Source organism: Mandrillus leucophaeus, unplaced genomic scaffold (assembly GCF_000951045.1).
Source record: "Mandrillus leucophaeus isolate KB7577 unplaced genomic scaffold, Mleu.le_1.0 Scaffold159, whole genome shotgun sequence".
In the NCBI taxonomy this organism is placed as follows: Eukaryota; Metazoa; Chordata; class Mammalia; order Primates; family Cercopithecidae; genus Mandrillus; species Mandrillus leucophaeus.
The window spans coordinates 3,769,980-3,776,136 of record NW_012101576.1 but is presented as its reverse complement, the minus strand read 5'-3'; the positions used below and the strand labels follow the sequence as shown (position 1 = coordinate 3,776,136).

General features: G+C 42.1%; 1 pseudogene; it reads left to right on the top strand.

Annotated features, from left to right (window-relative positions):
- Nucleotides 1-2,962: 2,962 nt before the first annotated feature.
- On the top strand, nucleotides 2,963-4,305 carry LOC105536426 (annotated as a pseudogene).
- The last annotated feature ends 1,852 nt before the right edge of the window (nucleotides 4,306-6,157 follow it).

Here is a 6,157-nt window from a genome sequence, read left to right as displayed (position 1 = left end):
CGATCTCATCAGTTAGTTGAAAGAATTAAGTATCTTTGAGAATAAATCTTAGAGAAGAATCCTTTTAAAAAAAAAGGAAGATGATGAATTAGCTGTATAAAAGATTTAGGTTCAGGAAAATCTAGGTTATTAATGGATGTTGGCCATGGGGAGATTAAATAATGTTCCTCTCCTTCAATTTGTGTTTGTTTAATGCAGAAATTGGCTGGGCAGCATTACTAAGGCTTCGTGATAAAGAGAAGTTCGAATTCCAAGAAACATGTCACCCATCTTCTCCAGTCCATGTTCCTGCCAACCCTAGTTCAGCATCCAAAGTTGTGAGTGGTAAAAAAAAAAAAAAATGAAAAGTATAAAAACGTGATGTAATTTTCTTCCTTGTTTAATTATGAAAAGGTTGCTTTACTCTCCTTCCTTTCTACATAGTGAGCCTTTAGGGAGGAGTAAGACATTTTCAACCTGCTTACCCAAGTCATTATCAGAGTAGATTAGAGCTAGCAACCTTGCATGCAAATGGACCAACTTGACAAAAAAAAATTGGAATTTAGATAGCAACAAATAAACTGTATTGAAGGCTAATTTCGATGCTTTGTCCTTGCACTGATGGAGCTAAAACTAGGACAGAGTTATTGAGTTGTTTAGCTGCATTCTCTCTCCTTTAGGACTTATTATACACGACTCCTCTCTCTCAATCCTCATCTGCCCTCCATGCACAAACACACCTGCCCCAGCACAGATTCTCTGTCTACTTAAAGCTAACAGTTACCATCACCCCACAGATGTCATATGATCAAATAACTCTGCTTTTGACTTCAGGGCACAGCCAGACACCATAGGGTACTTGCTGGAACAAGCCATCTCTTAGTCACATATTTCTCACCTGCATGCCTTTCAGAAAATACCCCAGGCATTTATTTTCCAGATGAATTATATCTGTCATTCTCACCAATTTCCTTCTATATCCCCTCAACTCTCGCCAACTCCGTGTCTACATCTCTGAAGACAGCTTGTAGCAAAAATGCACAGCCAGCAAAGTTTGCCTTTGGGCTGTCTTGTTTGTTTCTCCACCATGTCCCCATTCTTGGTGTCCCCTCAATCCTTCCAATCTACAAACATGGAATATCTTTCCCTTTTGTGTGTGTCCTCTTCAATTTCATTCATTGGTATTTAATAGTTTTCATTCCAGAGCTCTTTCACTTCTTCAGTTGTTTTTCCTACTATTTTTTTGTAGCTATTGTACATTAGCACACTTTCCGGGTTTTTCAGGTTGTTCACTGTTAGCGTGTAACAAGGCTATTGATTTTGTATGTTGATCTTGTATCCTGCAACTTTACTGAACTGTTTATGTGTTATAAGAGTTTTCTGATGAAGTCTTAAGGTTTTTCCATACAGAAGATCACATCATCTTCAAAGATGATTTGACTTTCTTATTTTCCATTTGAATGCCCTTTAGACTGAATATGACCAGTTGCAATAAGTTTAAGTCAGTTTTCAACTGGCCAAAACTAGTTTTGCATAGCTATGACAGGCCACAACCAGTTTAGACTGGTTCTGACCATCTGTAATTGGTTTTGGCTGGTTTGGGCCAGCCTTAACCAGTTCATACCAGTTCTGCCAGGTTATGGCTGGTTCTGATAGGCTTAGACCAATTACACATGGTCACAACTGGTTTAGACCAGTTATTACTGCCACAACCACTTTACACTGGCTATGGCTGGCCTCAACCAGTTTTATCCAGCTTTGTCTGGCTACAATTGGTTTATGCCAGTTCAGACTGATTATGGCCAGTTCCAACCAAATCAGTCCTGTTTCAACTGGCCACAACCACGGTAGACCTTCTCTTACCAGGTGCAATTAGTTTAGTATCATACCAAACTGGGAAAACCTGAGATCCAGAACAAACCAAGAATGCCCACTTTCACTACTTTTTTTCAACATAGTACTGTAAGTCCTAGCCAGAGCAATTGGATAAGAAAAAGACATAAAGGGCATATAAGCTGGAAATAATAAAGTCAAATTATTCTTGATTGAAGATTATATTATCTTATATATGGACAAACCTAAAGACTCAATCAAAAATCTCTCATAACAGATAAACAAATTCAGTAAAACTGCAAGATAAAAAATCAACACACAAATATCAATAGCCTTCCTATATGTCAACAGTGAACAATCTGAAAAAGAAAACCAAGAATGTACAATAGCTATGAAAAAGAAGTATGAATCAACCCAACCAAAGAGGTGAAAAATCTCTAGAATGAAAACTATAAAACACCAATGAAAGAAATTGAAGGGGACACACAAAAAAGGGAAAAGATATTCCATCTTTACATATTGGAAGAATCAATATTGTTAAATGTTCATATTACTCAGTGTTCTACAGATTCAATGCAATCCCTAGCAAAGTATCAGTAATATTCCTCACAGAAATAGAAACGATAATCCGAAAACTAATACGTAGCCAAAAAAGACCCATAATAGCCAAAGCATTCTTAAGTAAAAAGAACAAAGTTGGAAGCATCACACTACCAGACTTCAAAGTGTTCTATAAAGTTATAGTAGCCAAAACAGCATGGTACTGGCATAAAAAAATAAACATAGAGGTCCCCGTGCCCAGAGGGACCTCTCCACGGCCGGGACCACCTGGACAGCCCGGCCCTACCCCAGCCTGCGCCTCTCAGCGCCGCCACTTCCCCTGCCCACGCGGCCGGGCCCGGCAGCCAGGTGCCGCTGGTAGGGGGTCCCGGGCTGGGCCCTTCCGGCTGACAGCAGCGCCCGCGCCAGCGCTGGACTGGGGGTAGAGGCCAGGGCCAGGGTTGGCCGGAGCGCAGAGGGTGGGGGAGGAGAGGCCGCCCCACGGCAGCCTGTGGGTACCCGGTTCCGGCGCGCGCGGGAGACGTGCAGAGGCGGCCGGAGGCCTAGCAACAGGCGCGCGACTTGGATCCCGGAAGCCCACTTGTTAGAGTTACCTGTCAGCTGGGCCGGCGCCGCCGGGGTCTGGGGTGGTCCCGCGAGTCTGCAGGTTGCTCCAGGACGCAGGGACTGCGCCCAGAAACATTATTTTTCTTCTCCGGGAGGGTGATCGTTTACAGCATTGATTTCCCAGATCTGGTAACATGGCAAAAGTTGCCGGTCTAATTGAAGCCAACGGAGAACTCAAGGTCTTCATGGACCAGAACCTTAGTCCGGGAAAAGGCGTTGGTGTCCCTTGTGACAGTTCACCCCTCCATTGTCAACCCGCTCGGGAAGCAGCTCTTGCCGAAAACCTTTGTACAGTTCAATGTCAATATTGCCCAGCAAGTGGTAACCGGTACAACTCAGAAACCGGCAGCGTCAAATACCCTCGTGGTAGGAAGCCCACACACCGCCAGCACTCACTTTACCTCTCAGAACCAGCCGTGGTTGGTCTGCCGGGAAGCGCAACAGGAAAGGAGGAAAGAATGGCAAGGCCTGTGGCATTTCTCCATGAAGGTCTGAGACAAGGTGCAGTGGAAAGGGACCACTTCCTACCACGAAGTGGCGGAAGAGCTGGTCGCAGAGTTCAGTGCTGCCGGCAACCAGATCTTACCAAGTGAGTCAGCTTATGACCAGAATAAGACGGCGCATCTATGATGCCTTAAACGTGCTGATGGCCATGAACATCATCTCCAAGGAGAAAAAGGAGATTAAGTGGGTTGGTCTGCCCACCAACTCGACTCAGGAATGTCAGAACTTAGAGGTGGAAAGACGGAGGAGACTTGACAGAATAAAACAGAAAATCTCAATTTCAGGTTTTTTTATTCGACAGCAAATTGCCTTCAAGAATCTGGTGAAGAGAGAAACCAGCAAGAGGAGCAGCAGGCCAGCCGGCCAAGGACGCCCAGCTCGCTCATCCACCTGCCCTCATCATCGTTAACACCAGCAAGAAGACCGTCATCGACTGCAACATCTCCAACGACAAATTCGAGTATCTGTTTAAATTTGACAACACATCTGAAATACAGGATGACATAGAAGTGCTGAAGCGGATGAGCACAGCTTGTGGGCTGGAGTCCGGAAGCTGCTCTGCCGAAGACCTTAAAATGGCCAGAAGTCTGGTGCCAGAGGCCCTGGAGCTGTACGTGACAGAAATGGCTCAGCGAACTAACTGTTGGAGGCGTGTTCATCACGACGGCACGTTCCATGTCTAACGGCACGAAATTCTCTGCCAGTGACCTGACCAACGGTGCAGATGGGATGCTGGCCACAAGCTCCAACCTCAGTACGGTGTCCTGCGTCCAGGAGGATGACGAGGATGACGACTTCAACGAGAACAACGAGGATGACTGACGTCCTCTCCACTTCACATTCAGCTTCAAGAAAACGTTTAGGGAAAAGAAACTTTTTTTTTTAATGTGGGTTTTCTGTTTCCTTTTGGCCTACTCCTAAGAAGATATTGGTAAGCGGTTGAATTTAGATATGCACCTCCGATAAGCAAGGATTGTTTCACGTAGGAGTAAGACATGCTGTGGATGTGTGTTTTGATACCAGTGTGCTGATGAGGGGCGTTTATTTACTTTTTAGGATTTTGTGTTTTTTCATTTTCTGTTTTTCTTTAAGTGCAGACTTAATTTTTGCCCCTTAACGGTTTTTGCTGAGTTTGCTGAAGAAATTGTATTTCATCCTCATACATGAAAATAAAACGCCCTCCTGTTGTGGATGGTGAGCACCGAATGCCATTTATTTGCCGTGAGTCTGGACAGCACCCACGCTGGCAGAGAGTGAGACTCTGCGGAGTTGTCCATTTGTTCAGTGGTACGGTGTCCAAGAGCCCCAAGCAAACAGCAGAATTCGACTTTCTAAACAATAAACACCATCAACCTTACTGACTTTATTCTCCCTTAAATTATATTGACTGTTGTGATTCCATCAAGTTTATACACTCTTTTCTCTCCCTATTTTGCAGCAACAAATTGCAAAGTGCTTTTGTTTGTTTTTGTTTTGTTTGGTTAAAGCTTATTGCCACGCTGGTGCGGCTATGGAGACTGTCTAGCAGGCTTGGAAGACTTGGAATGGTTTATTGCTTATGGTAAAATTTGCCTGATTTCTTACAGGCAGCGTTTGAAACCCTTTTATTATATAGTTGTTTACATACTTACAAGTCTATCATTTAAAGACACGTACTGAAACAAATGTTGTGTTTGTTTCATAAGCATCTTCTGTAATCTATTATAAAATTGAAATTAAATATAGGGAATGTTTTAACAATTTTTAACTCAAAATATGTCAATCATTTTTAATAGTTCTTTTTTTATATAAAAAGACGAATTTAAGGACAGGCAGTAGTCTCTTAAAATTTATTCACAAAGCCCATTAACTGCACATTAGCTACCTGTTCTAGAATGAGTCTTTTTATTGAAACACAAACTTTTCTGCGATATTTTATGGAATAAAAAAAGACTTTCATTGTTTGACTTGTTTAACTTGACACTGTTAGTTTTAATTAATAAAACATGCATGGGCATTTACAAAAATAAAAAAATAAAAAAATAAACATAGAGAACCCAGAAATAAATTCACAAATATACAGTTAACTCATTTTCAACAAAGGCATCAATAACATACTTTGGGAAAAGGATAGTCTCTTCAATGAATAGCACTGGGAAAACTGGATATCCTTATGCAGAAGAATGAAAGTAGACTCCTATTTCTTGTCATATAAACAAATGAAAATCGATTGAGGCTGTAAATTTAAGACTTAAAACTATGCCACTACTAGAAGAAAACATTGGAGAGACACTCCAGAATATTGTTCTGGACACAGATTTCTGGAGTAAGACCTCAAAAACACAGGCAACAAAAGCAAAATTTGACAAATGGAATCACATAAAGCGAAAAAGCTTCTGCACAAGCAAGAAGCAACAAAGCCAGTTTCAACTACTTTAAACATTGAGCAAGGACTTCAGTAGCCATTTCTACAAAAACAGTTTGTAAATGTCCAAGAAGCACATGAAAATATGTTCAGCATCATTACTCACAAGGTATAGGCAAATCAAAACCACAATTCACAAAAGTTTATTTTTAATTTGAGGAACTCCAGTAATCTATGGCTTGCTGTTCATCATGTGCTGCCACTGTTCTATGAACAGTCATGAGCAGTCAGCGCTGGACACTGCTGTTTATCCCTGGACACTGCCCATCA